Raw genomic sequence first — 13,991 nt, 5'->3', positions numbered from 1 at the left:
TTCCCAGCGCCAACGTTTTGCCCCAGTTCATCGACGGCCCATGCGAGGTCGCTGCCGACGAAGTGACATCGCTACGCTTATCCATAAAAGAATCTCGCATAACAATTATTGATACCATTCTACGTAGTGCGGCCACTTACACCCAAGAAGGCGCACAACAATCGTTGATACCACTGTACGCAGTGCGGCGACTTACATCCAAGAAGGGGACTAAAGGTTCACGCGTAATGTAAAGAACGCCGTCTTGCCGAGCCCGCAAAACGCCCTCTTCGGTTAGATTAATTATTCAGATCCCTTAGATGCAAGCGAGCTGGCGTTACTCGGCGGTGCCGCCATTGCATACGCGACTGCGCTTACCCACGTGCCGCAGGTCGCCGGCGTATGCAGGGCATGGTTCGCCGGCCGTGAACAGCTGCTCAAACGGCAGCGTACGTCAGCGGGGCCGAGCTATTCGCGGAACGCTCACTTTCAAGCTTCGAGGAACCATTCGTCTTCTCGGGCAGCTCCCTTCTTTGCCGAAGCGCTTGCCCGGCAGCTCAGGGGTGCTTGCTGCCGATTAAATGAGTAGCGGCGCCGTGAAGTACCTATGCACGAGACCTTTCCAGAAGGTCTTCGCGTATACTTCGCCCACCATGCACACTTTGAAAATATGAGCTTGGAGCGAGCCGCTTCGCGTGAAAAAGGAGCTCTTGATCGGCGTTGGACTTGAGGCGAGTGCGTTAGCAAACGGCCGGCGTCATAAAGAGCTGGTCTGTTTTCTTTCGAGAAGATATATATTATCGACGTAGTCAAGGGTTCTTTCTACGGGGTCCGCTCTATCACCGCGAGATGATTCCAAGCTTTGCTGAGAAGTTCGTAAACTAACGTTTTGTATGTGAAGCCGGCTCGCGCTAAAAGGAACGCCTAGAATGTTTGGTGAGTCCGATAATCAACTCAAATATATTGGCAAGTATCATATTCACAACGTAAGTATCTACTTTTAAAACTATAATAAATACGACTGGTCATATATAACCATAAATACGGCTGCTAAAATGGCCACAGGAATATTTCTGGGAGCAGTCGAAAACGCACGAATGCATAGCGCGAGAGTTTATTCATAAAGAAAAGCTATGACTGTCTTATTTTCAACTGCCCAAGCAGGAAATTAAGTAGACCCGACACTTTTGTTATAATATATATCATAAAGTGCGCTACAATTAGGGGTTTCAATTTTCGTTTGAAATTGATAAAAGTATAGCCTGAATTTCTTGTTTTCAAACTTTAATCGAAAAAGCTTGTCATTCTTGGCAAGCAAACGCAGCTGGTTTCGAGTACAATTTACCCTCTGTCAAGGTTCAAAACTGGTTAAGTACCGAAGCCGTGGTTAGGGTGAGAAAGCGGTGCTCGATAAGCATCGAGGTTGTACCACTTGGGGTATTGTTCCACTAGCACACATCTAAGAATGGGAAGAAACGCCTCCTCGCCATCTGCTAACCAAGGGCTTGGTTCACTACCGCCACCAGCTTAGAGCAAACGGTTCATACCCCTGTCACATGGGCAGTTTCCATGTCCATTGAGCCGATGGAGATCGAACTCAATGGGTAAAGACGGACAAGTAAAGCGGGCTTAGAGCAGTTTCGGCATCAAGCCAGGCGCGGACGTCATTAAAGTGTTCTTCCCACCGCGACAATTGAGTGGCAGTACTATCAACGCCATACAGCCCATGAGGTGCCCCACCTTCGAGCGATAACCCAAAAATAACATGTCAAGCTAGTTTTCAGAAGTAAACCTCCAATTACGTTTTTGTCTGCCAACACTCTTATACAGCCTATACTACTCCTCAATGCACCAGCATTAGAAACCCCATAGTGCAGAAAAGTTGGCATCTGGAAGCCACCTGCCAGCCATGGCAGATGACACCGAGGTAGGTGCAAATGAGTAAGAGAAAGCGAAGGGCAAAGCAAAGCTGCTAAGTTCATGGCAAAGTACAGAGAAAATATGAAGATGTCAAAAAAAAGCAGCTAAAAGAAAATAGAAGGCCCGACCCTGAAGCAAAGCCATCGCAAAACACCTTGCCATTTTTAATGACGATAGCAATTCCATCTACCAGTAGTCGCAATTGCTGGCAAATAAGCTGTTCACGTTTACAAGAGCGCCGAGATGGACTTTAAATGGCTTTTAACAGCACATGATTACCGCATTAACGCACTGAAAAGTCGGTGATTCGTTCGTAGAGGAAATTATCCCCCCTCCCCCGGCCAGAAAAAGCACACGAAACTTGTGTTCTGTATTAAATATTGTTAAAAAAAAAGTCCGCCGAGTTTCCAAAAAGCCCTACCCCTGGATTTATTTCACTGCCTGGAAACATGCATGCAGCGCAATGTACTGACTACGTATGCTGTGGAATAAGTATCCGTAATACTAAACACTTATATATTGCACTAAAACATACATTTGGACACAACGGCCTCAAAAAAATCGTGCTATATTTTCAAGCTCAACTTCTTAAGATCTTTACTTTGTTAATAAAAACATACTTTTTGCGCAAATAATTTACCAAGATGTGATCATTTAGTGTACAACCCAAAGCTGGCCTATTTACGTTGGTTGACTGAAAATAAAGCCACAAGACAATCGGAAAAGGAAAAAAAAGGGGGGGAGGGGAGGGGGCACCAAGAATTTTGTTGACATGTCAAGGTACAAGTTAGTATACGGCCTGTTCTACTGACACTGAACCCGATCAAAAATGGCTGAGGCTTAGCTTGGTTAAGCCTGGTCAGATGCGAAGCATATTGATTGCTAAACTCGGCTTTCCATGGTTACACTTGGCTAAACTTTTCTTTCCTTGGTTACACGTGCTTTTACACGGTTTAAACTTGGAATGCACAATGTTTTCCCATCGCATAAAACTAGGTATTAACATGACTCGTTCATCTCTAATCTAACTGTGTTACCTGCGCTATACCACGTGGTCCGCACAGCGTGCAACCGCAGCCGACGGCGCGAGCCGGTCCCCGTCTCTCCTCTGTCGTGACGTAAGCGTATCACGTGGTGTGACGTCACCATACCACGTGGTCCGCACGGCGTGCAACCGCAGCCGACGGCGCGAGCTGGACCCCCGTCTCTCCTCTGTCGTGACGTCAGCGTATCACGTGGTGTGAAGTAGCATTCCACATTTTTTGCACGGCGTGTAACCGTCACGAAGGGCTGTGGTTTACCTCTAGCAATATGCTTCGCTTAAAAATAAGCTAGTCAGCACACATGTAGTCCGATTATGCACCGCCTTTGCCAGCGTAACCAGGCTGCCGTGACCGCAGGGAAAATGGGCTGGCGGGGCAACTGCAGTCACCAGCTCCGGACGGTAGGGAGAAAGGTATATTGGACACTAGCAATTAGGCTCCGCCTTCAAGATTATGACGCGACAGTGTTAACGGCTTCCCCCTGCGGATCCTCGTTCGCGTACATGCGCACTGCTACTCGCTTAATCACTACTGTCTAAATGTATGGCTTTATTATCTCACACGTATTCATACAGTAGGTTGTAAGCTGCCACATAATGTATCCCAGCCTACCGAGATTTATATAAAAGCCCGCTTTATACCAAGCAGTACGAAACTGCTTGCGTGGCCTACGCGTCACGTGACTAACTCGAGATCATAGGGTCCCGGTGTGCTCGATTCTCATCGCACCCTCTCATCTCAAGTAGCTGGCGAGCCTGTAAGATCCTGTTAACTTGACCGTGCCATGCAGTCTCATGCCATTACTCAACTTGCCAAGCAGTGTTCGGTCATGTCGCCTGCAGACTACCACTCGCCGCGCTAGCGATTTTAAGACCAAAGCCTTTAATGGCTTACGCTGTCGTGGACAAAATGTGCCCCGCTTTTGCCGCGTTCTGATTGGCCGAGGCGGGATGTCGTCATAGAGGTCTCGACCAATCCAATGCACCAACACAGTATGCGCGAATGCGTCTTATATGGCCATATGTCAATCAATGATGAATTATTAAGAATTAATGACTAGAGAAGTAATTCTTTGACTAATTAATACTGAATTGATTACTTAGGTAATCAATTATCTACTTATTTACTAATTAAACAATCACAATGATTAATTATTTACTAATTAGTGCCAGTTGCGTAGCAGAATGCGGCTCTCAGGCTTTCGCCTTTCACTACTTTAGTCGCTAAAGTCCCTCGTAATTTTTTTCGTGATTTAACGCAAAAACTATAGAACCTTGTTTCCATATATTGCCAGGTTCACTGGCACTGGCGCATATTCACATTGTGAACATGCGCCAGTGCTTTCTTCCTCTGAACGATACCTTGATAGTACCAGTAACTGTAACGGCAGCATATAACTTTTGGAAAAGTCGGCGTGAGGCCGTGAGAAATCTGTTGTGATTAATTGCTGCTTGCAACATTGATAATAACAACTGAGAAGTTGCGGTCTTGTAAAGCTTAATTGTCACGAGTTTTTTCCTAACCGAAAGCACCATGTAATGCGAGGAGTGTATTATTTCATTATATTCAGCCGAAATAATAGTCGGCAAGCAATTCAGAAGTGGCCTGCAGTATTTTTAATTATGTGACACCGTCGAGTGAGCAGGACTTAGCCCTATCCGCGCCTTATTTTTAATGTCGCAAGGGTGCTTGGGCCGCACAGTCGACATGCAAATTATGTACGTAAAAATATAACGATCACTCCTTTACTTGCGAGAAAGACAGTTGAGTCTTTTATCTATTTCGTAAAACAGTTATCTGGAAAAGAGTAACCTTCAGTAACTTATATAATTAACAATAAAAAAAATTACATGGGATCCGATATTGCAAATCTGCTTTCCTTATGCTGATCACGTCCGCAGGGGTAACTGGGTCGTCCTTACGCGTGCGATCACGTGCTGCTCTTCTAGACAATGAAAAGGATACGCGGCTAGGCGCGCTGTTTGTACAAGTCAAGATCAAATAGCCAGAAGACTACCACTGTTATTATGACAGCTGTAGAATTCGTCAATACCGCTTTGTTTGCACAGCGCGCTTTATCAATAAAGAAAGGCAGGCACAGGAAAAACGAAAAATTCATATTTTGGGAATGACAGCATGCACAGTTCAGATTGGTGTGCGATTTAAAGCGCATATCGCAGTACCCTAACTCACTCAAAGCGAACTTACTTTCCGGTATTTCATAAACTGAACCTTCGTTATAAGCAGGGAACTAGCTGTATTTATATCTTATAAGCGCAACTATATTAAGAGTGCGAGAGCTAAAAATTTCCCCAATCTGTATCACCTTTAATCTTTTACTGACCGCTTCTGCTGCGTAGCTTTCTAAAATGTGCGAAGGGGATCATGCTCTAGCCAAAGGTGCATATACTCGCGCTGAGGATAAATGAGATACGCGCAAAAAAAAAAAAAAAAAAAAAAAGAGTGCTGTTCACCATAAAATAAAAGAAGGCTGCTGAAAGCATTTAATCTTCTTCTCCACGAACCCTGGCAGGGACTTACCGAAATGGGTGTCATTTTTTCCCTAGCCTGACATCTGCAACAGCCTAGCAGCCATTATTGTGCAGTTTCGCGTTACCGTCATGACTGTGAGGATGGATGAACCGGATATTTGCTGCAAATTCCCTCGTTAGCTCCGCGCTGCTTCCACGGTTGCTCTTCTCCTCACAGGGCTCGGGTTCTATAAATCTATCTAGCCTGTCCACGTGCGAGAGCAGTACGCGCGAAGTTAATCAGAACGTCATCACGTTGCTCCAAGCATCGCTTAATCGTAGGGAGAAAATTTTACTGTATTCCACTGGCTGCTTGCATTCTTCAAACGTCAGCCAATTTTTGGATAACTGAAAACCAAGTACCGCCGAAAACGATGAGGTCTTTGTGTGAAATGTCTGAATGTTGGCTGTAAGACGAGGATCGATTGTCCGATTGTCGCTCTGGCCAGTTGGCAAGGTGTCATATTACATAACTAGAGACCCTAGTGTTGCGGGGACGAAAAAGTTGCTAAATAAACAACCTTTATTGTGCGGCTTATGTGTTAGCGGTTAAGTTAGTAGATGACTTGCCGCGCGAAGGCCATTGATTATTGCAGCTGGTCCTAGCGATCCGTGGAGGACACCCTTTATGGAGCTGGAAGTCCGCCGCAGTAATCTGGTGTGATTGTCTAACTTACCTGCTACCAATACAGTGGGAGAGGGCGACGCAGTGTTCTGGATAGTAGGGACATGAAGATGTGGCCCGTTGACAACGCAGATCGTAGGAGGCAACTGAGTGAGGTGCTCAGGGTGAGATGATGGAATGGTTTGCTTACTAGACAACATTCAGGGGTGGAAGCAGTCGAACATTTTGGAGCAGCTTTGGGAGCACTAATAAAGCCATTTTGGAGAAGCTTTGGAGCAATGAAACCAGAATTTTGGAGCATTTTAACTATGTTTTGGAGCAGGTTTCTAAGGTCAAATGCCTCTGATGATTGCAGCTTTCTCTTTCTGAAATACAAAACCTCCAATCTGATTCCTTTTTATGCAAGTTCAATGCCTTTCCGACTTCACACTCATCTCTGACAGGACAAATGACCAACAAACTTGGAACAGACTAGCAACAAAAGGAACGCTTCATCCCAGACGGCCATAGACGTCCGACGGTCGACCGACGGACGTCCGTTTTCGGACCTTCGGACATCCGACGGAAGTCCGGTTATGTTCGATATACGTACAGCGGACGTCCGTCGGACTATCGTTCGTGGATCCGGATCGCGTCCCACGGACGTCCGACGGGCAGCCGGAGGCGGACATTCGGACGTTTCCCGGAACATGCTTGCAGGGCCCGCTATTGGTGTAAAAACTTGCCAATAACATTCGTGTAAAGCTCAGCAAGCATGTGCCATGGAAATTTCAGTCACATACTAGTGCTCAATGCCTTTGTCGTGAGAGTAAAGCAGACAATAGAATATGCAACAGGTTCAAGTTTCCTGTTGTCTGCTTTACTTTCACACACAAAGCACTGAACAGTAGTGTGCAATTAAAACTTCCATCAAAGAGGCACATATGCTAGCTGAGCTTTACACAAATGCGCCATTCCTGAAAACATGCTAAGTGCATAGGCATACCAGCATGCGAGGTTGTAAAAAAAGCATTTTTTTTTGCTTTATTGCAAAAACTGAATACATAAATAGTCTACACTAAAAAAATATCGATGTTAAGGAATGGCATGGTAAAATGCAGGCCAACTGGAGTATTAAGAATCTGCTTGAATAATTTTTTTTTAATTATCCTTGCCCGTGACAGCTCTTCCCTTGGGGAGGTGGTGGAGGAAAAGGTATTTATTGAAACCTAATATTTCGGAATTAGCGAGGAGATGATCGAGTTCTCTGTGGGCGGCCTCCGCAGGCCGGGATTCCATGAGCAGTTACTATCCTGTGCATTTGCTCGATCAGCTGTTGCTGGTCTTTCAGGCCTAAGATGGAAAGAGCAGGCTGGGCTCCTCCTGCAATAGAAGGGAAAATGAAATTCAAGTTATCTGTGCTGAACTTTGATTACACGTCTCCAAGGGCAACTGCCAGTTTCTCTCAATTGCTTTTTCCAGGTGGCACTGTACGCATGCATCTCCATTCAGAACTGTCACATACTATATAGAAAGGTCATATAACTGCAGCAAAACCCATGCAGAATAACAAAAGATACAAACGTAGTTTGACCAGAACCTGGCATTCAGTATTTTAATGTTTTTATGTCGTCTTTTTGAACATGCCACTCTGACCAAACATGGCATGTTATGCTTGCTGCTATGCGCCCTCAGCAATGCCCAAGACATGGAGTGCACATGCAGAGAAACTAAGCATAAAGGATGCTGTATATGAACATAAAGCACAGCCAGAGCATTGCAGTATTACACAGGTATGCATTGGCAGCAGAAACCTGCATTTTGAGCGGTTTAACAGGCAGATTTCTAAAGTCATTGTTCCTGCTCTGAAAAGAAGTGATCAATAATAACATCATTTAAAATTGTTACCTTTTTGTTCTGTAAACTGCACATTTCGCTGGTTTCCATGTGCCCTCTACCGAAGACATTCCCTGGGCGTGTCGGGGGTATATCGACATCAACATCTAGGCTACAAGCGTCTAGAAAGCGTCTCCTTAGAGCAGCTGCGACGAAGTAACTTATCTGATAACATGCAAGCTGCTGCAGCAGAATAAAGATAGACATTTGACATGTGGCTAAAGCCCAATGTGGAAGCATAGCCCGCCGCAGTGATTGCGCAGTGTTCATGCTTCTACAAGAGTTAAAAGTAAAGTTATTTGTTTACCCACAGCGCTATATGTGACATTACAATAGCAAGGCTTATAGTCACACAAAACACAAAAAGCTGACAACCACAAGCTCCTGATGTATTACCGGCAGCATGCAGCATGGATGTTAGTTACTGAAATATGGTTGCATAATTCTGGCAACCAGCTGTGCATGTATGTCATGGATTTCTCAACTACGCACAACAAATTACAAAAAAAAATGGTATTTATAAATGCAGCCAGCTGTTCACAAGAAACACTGTAGCTTATTTATGGGGAAGGTAGTGGGCGCCAAAGAAACTGCCCCTGTAAAGGCGCCTAATTTGCCCCTATGTAATATCGGGGACAAGTGTGTGGACTACACAAACTGCAATCAAAGCACATAACTTTCACATCAACCAGGAAACTCGGACCATACTTGTCGATGTGAAAGTTGAACGTTAGTTCTTTCATGTGTGCAAGAGAAATAAGGTCACAATTCGTTTACATCGCGATTCTAGTACAAAATCTACACATACTGTCCAGAGACTTTCACCCCCGCAGTATAAGCCACCACTTGGGTAAGAGATTAGTAAAAGAAGTGTATAAAAGACATTAGTGCTGTTGGACAGCCATAGCTATAAAAATGGTATTGACATTGGAGTACTGCCTTAAGGCGGGGCCTAGGGCATTACAAAAGCAAGAGTTAGTGTCCGCTGGTCCTCATTTGAACGAACAAAAAGAGGGGGGGGGGGAAGAAATCTACCTCAACTACATGTTTTGAGTGACACCAAGCCGCAGTTAGTATTAAAGATATCACACAGTTTTGTGGAAGATTTGGGAGCGCTTTGCTGCTTTCTTACAGGACTAGACAAAAGAGCTCACCATCTTCAGAAAGGCACGTTATATAGAAATGAAAATAGTGAATTTACTGCATCTGGCCACAACAACTTGCACACGGAGAGGAAGATGAACTGAAAATTTTATACATGAATGTACGTATTTACAACAGGTGAAACAATGACCATGATCTATGCCGAAGAGGAAAGAGATCAAAATTTAGCTCAGAACGAGTTCTCCAGGCCGCGGGGCCGTTTCATTAACTTCGGGACTCCGCCCACATTTCTCATCCCCAATGACAACGAACTCACACATGACTGGCTAACAAACATTTTGGCATGTCTTTCCACTTTCATAAGTTCTTCACCCTCTCCCTAATACAAGCAATGCAAAAGGGACAACAAATTCGTTTCACAACAAACAGAATTCAGAGAATGGACCTCGAAATGATTGGCTCACTAGGTCCCATGCCAAACTCTCTCCCCTAGGAAAAAAAAAGAAAAAAAAATTAGAACCCATCAAAACGGTGTCCCACGTGCGCAACCATTGCCCAAAGCTTGCATCCTTGGCGGCTCCTTTTACAGGGCAATTATTGCAATTATTGGCGTCCGAGTCAGCACCATTGCGGACCACATCAGAAAAGCTAACCCACATCCTCCCGCTCCGCATCATACCGTCACTGTTACACACTTGCCCTTTTTCAACGCCGCCATCTCCCACCATTGTTGACATCCAGGGTTGGAATCCTCAACGAGACCCCACTCAGCGCGCCTGCACTGAATAATTGTCACTTTTATGGGCTCCCCAACAAAGAAGAGGGCCTTACACCCTTCAACCTGACAGTGTTTTTTCTTTGAACGATAAGCAGTTCTTCCAAAAGAGGAGCTCGTTTCAAAGCTGTGCTGCCCCCGGGTGATGGGCCCAGTCAGCGTACTAAGGACCCCTTGGTACTCTTAGTACTAAGGACCCCTTAGTTGTATACTGTTCGTAAAGCTCCTTAAATAATAATGAGCCCCCTACATGACACAGCAACGAGAACAAACTGCCTGTCCCCGCGTCTTCGAGTGCGACAGCAAAGTCCTCGGAAGAGGGGACTTCTTTCCCTCTCTGCCTACGTTTCCGTTAAGCACTGTAGCTGCTGTAGCTGCCTCTCTGTGCGCGTCTCTCCGCCTCCTGTCCGAGGGCAAGTGGGAGACGGCCGCAGCTGGGCATTGAACAGGTGACCCAAAAAGAGCAGACTAATAATGGTGCCTTGCATACCCACCGATCCCTTACAGAAATCATTAAAGAAATGAAAGCAACACACCAGATAACGCTACAATGTTTCTAAGTGCAAAGTCGACAACTCCAAGTCATATAAATATATGTACATCTCCGCACATTAACTAGACAGAAACAGTGCAGAGTAAACTAATAATTCAGTGTCTAGCAACACTATTAAAAGGGGGATAAAGGCCACGGGGGGCTGCGATTATTAGTACCGTTTTGCCTTTAAACTACAATAACATACTTGTTGCAAGCTTAAAATCAGATTCACACCTGTCCCACCCACAGCAATGGAACACACATCTGACTCAAGTCTGCAGAGAAAGAGCAAGCTAGACTATTGCAGACGCACCCTTGGTTATTTTTCTGGCATTTCTGAGGGTGAAGAATCTGACTTGTCAGTAGCATGTATATGAATAAGAATCCTATGACAGTAAATGCATCAGATTTTCTGGAGTGGCTTTTCTTTGCTGACCACATATGAGGTGAGCTATAATTTATCCAACTTGGCCTAGGTTTATTCTATGAATAACAAAGCTATAGCAGGTACACAGTCGTCCACTCAGGCTGAACATGCGAGTGCGTGGCATGCACTTTTTGAGATGCCACTGCATCCATCACAGCTGCACACCGTAGCGAAGAGGCAGACAGCATGAAGTACCAGCCTCTAGTCCCTCTACCACCACTGGGGTCCCAAACTAGGGACCCCTTGTTTTTGTCAGGACAGGCCCCCTCAGGGTCAGCTAGTGAGTAACCTCCTGTATTTGTATCTGATGGCAATGTTTTCCACCACCACCCACAATACGCAGCTGCGCATCATAGCAGATGTGAAGCAACAGTTCCTGGTCCTTCTATGCATAAGCCACTTTGCCTTGATGCATGCCTGCGCACCATAGTAAAGAGGCAGACGACATGACGCAGCAGCTCATGGTACCTTTACACATGAGCCACCCCAATACGCACCATAGCAAATATACAGACTACGCCACACAGCAGCTCCTGGTCCCTCTATGCATAAGCCATTTTGCCTCAATACGCACCTGCGTACCTGAGCGAAGAGGCAGACGTGAAGCTGCAGCTCCTGGGCCCTCCATGCACAAGCCACTTAGCATCAATGCACGGCTGTGCACTGTAGTAAAGAGGCGAAGAACGTTAAGCAGCAGCTCCTGGTCCCTCTACACATCAGCCATTTTGCCTCGATGTGCATCTGCACACCGTAACAAACAGCCAGATGTGACAAAGAAGCTCCTGGTTTCTCTACACATAAACCACTTTGCCTCAATGCACGTCTGCACACCGGAGCAAAGAGGCAGATGACGTGAAGCTGGAGCGGCTAGTCCCTCTACGCACAAGCCACTTGGCCTTGATGCATGGCTGTGACGGATGCATTGCTATTTTGCAAACTGCATGCCACACATTCCCATTCAAGCTAAGAGTGGACGACTGTGTAAACGTAAAATACTGGTTATTTACTTCAACGGACAATGACAAAAAGTAACATGGTGGACAAAGTAAAAAGAATTTGCTGCATAAAGTTTGTTGAAACCAGTTCTACATCCTACATGTAAACAAGCTAAAACCTTAATGTCGAAGGGATGTCCTGTGTGTTTAAAATCATCACGCTCAAACAACTTCAACACTGACAATCATGATTCAATATTAATAATATAGATAATGATACAATACTCACTTTTAGCCATACCAAAGAAATGAGAATGCAAAGGGATGTTGCTGTTTTTCCCCCGTGGATGACAGTTTTCCATGTTCAAAGTGCTGCTTCCTGTTGGCTTACGAAATCGGCTACAGCAAATGGCATCTGAAAAATTTTTGGAAGCCTCATGCTAGTCTTCAACGAGAAAAGCATTGCCATACAGAAGCAGAACACAAATACTTTTACAACATACTAAAAGCACAAACTGCGGTGCTGTTTTTAGGATGACTAGGTAGAGGTTTTGCTGTAGCAAGCCAAATGTTAGCCTTCAATAAGGAAAGCATTCCCATACAGAAATAGAACACAAAAACTTTTACAACACATTAAAAGCATCAATTGCACAAATGCTTGTAAGATGACCAGGTACAGGTTTCTGCTATAGCCCACATCATGTGACCAGCGGTTATCAGAAGCCTTGTATGTGAGCATGATGCCCTAGATTCAATTTATGGCTATCACTGTATTAACAAGCATGGGTTTAAAGCTACTTTAATATGATAATCTAAGAACATGGTAAGAGCTTTCAGTGCGAGACATAAGCTCAGTATCATGCACTATAAGGTGCTGCATGGCTCTAGTGTAGCTTTGGCATTATCTCGCTGTCAATAATGCAATGAAGTTCTGAGGAGCCTTTGAATATCTGTAAGGTCAAAGCAACAACAATTTTGTTTTCATCTCACTTTTGCTCAACTCGTTTGTTGTTTTTTTTTTTGAGCCCGCGGCTTGCATGGCCTCCCAGTATGCCTGTTTTGCATAAAAGAAGGCGTTGCAGGCACCAGAGCTCACAGCCCAACTGTATCGCGGCGGCGGTATGTCAAATTCCTGCCAGAACCGCGCAGAACAACGGGTCAAGAAAAAGACAAGTGCTGACTTTTTTTTTTCTCTCATCTCCTTGTCCGGTTGTTCTGCGCGGTTCGGTCCCACATGCATAACCAACATACGCAAGGTGCTGTCCTGGTTTGTCAAAGCTGAAGGAGAGTACTAAACCTTTAGTTATTTAGTAGCTACAGCCGTTCCTTCTAGAAACTGTAGTTGCCGTAAAGCTCGAGAGAGAAAGATCAGCGGCTGTCCATTAAAAAAAAAAAAAAAAGAAAGAAAAAGAGAGAAAAAAAAAACTCGCGACGTTTTCACAAGTGTAGGCATGTCGCACGATGGGCTCGAGGAGTGCAAAAGTTTTCTCGTATAGTTTTTACAACTCAGCACGTTGCGCATGGTTAACAAATTAACTCCTTTAAAGCTTGGGCGGGCACTCCTTTATCAGAGACAGAGAAGTAGCGCGGCTTACTGGCGCAGCGTCCAGTAATGCCGAGAAAGATGGCCCTCAGACTTGAGGCTGCACTTTAGTTAGTCGGCGCGGAGCCATCCTTTCAGTCTCGCCTAAAACACTCGACCGTTCGGCTGCCCAAAAGCTCACCACTATCGGTGCATCGAAAAGTTCCACTAAAGAAACAAAAGTTCGGTGAAATACTTACTTTGGAATCGGCGGGTGAACAAAGTGTGCCAGCCGCACCAAGCCACAGCAAAAACAATGCTAGCAGTGCATTACAGCCGTAGGTATTTGTAACTGCGCAGAAAATGCAGAACACGGAAACGTGAAGCCGGAAACGTCAACTTGTCAGGTGGATTGGATTGGCTCATTTCAGATTTTTTTTAGGATAGGTTCGGTTTCGTTCTTTTTGAGCTTGCTGCTTCTGCGTCTGTTCAGCCACTGATTAAAATTTCACCGAAGCATCATGATAGAAAAATGTTTAATGGTCATTTAACTTTTAATCAAAAATTTTTGATGGAAGAATTCAACGATGAAACATGCGGAAAATAAAAAAAAACTGTTTAATGGAAACGCTTTCTATCGCATCGATTCGCTCTGGCATCATATAATGCAGACTTGACGGCATTACTGATTTATACGCAGTTCAGACGAGCACGACGACT

General features: G+C 44.9%; 1 long non-coding RNA gene across 2 annotated transcripts; it reads right to left on the bottom strand.

Moving 5' to 3' along the window:
- Window positions 1-7,217: 7,217 nt before the first annotated feature.
- Window positions 7,218-13,660, bottom strand: LOC146185333 (uncharacterized). Of its 2 annotated transcripts, none has more exons than XR_014707987.1 (3): window positions 13,532-13,660; window positions 12,039-12,164; window positions 7,218-7,460 (listed from the first exon to the last, which is right to left on the bottom strand). It is a non-coding gene; the product is annotated as an uncharacterized LOC146185333 (long non-coding RNA). The 2 variants fall into 2 exon arrangements; XR_014707988.1 differs by lacking the exon at window positions 7,218-7,460 and adding an exon at window positions 11,315-11,555.
- Window positions 13,661-13,991: the final 331 nt, after the last annotated feature.

The sequence above is a fragment of the Amblyomma maculatum genome, chromosome 6, assembly GCF_055883805.1.
Source record: "Amblyomma maculatum isolate TAMU_Amacu chromosome 6, ASM5588380v1, whole genome shotgun sequence".
Lineage (NCBI taxonomy): Eukaryota > Metazoa > Arthropoda > Arachnida > Ixodida > Ixodidae > Amblyomma > Amblyomma maculatum.
This window is presented reverse-complemented; position numbering and strand designations above follow the sequence as displayed.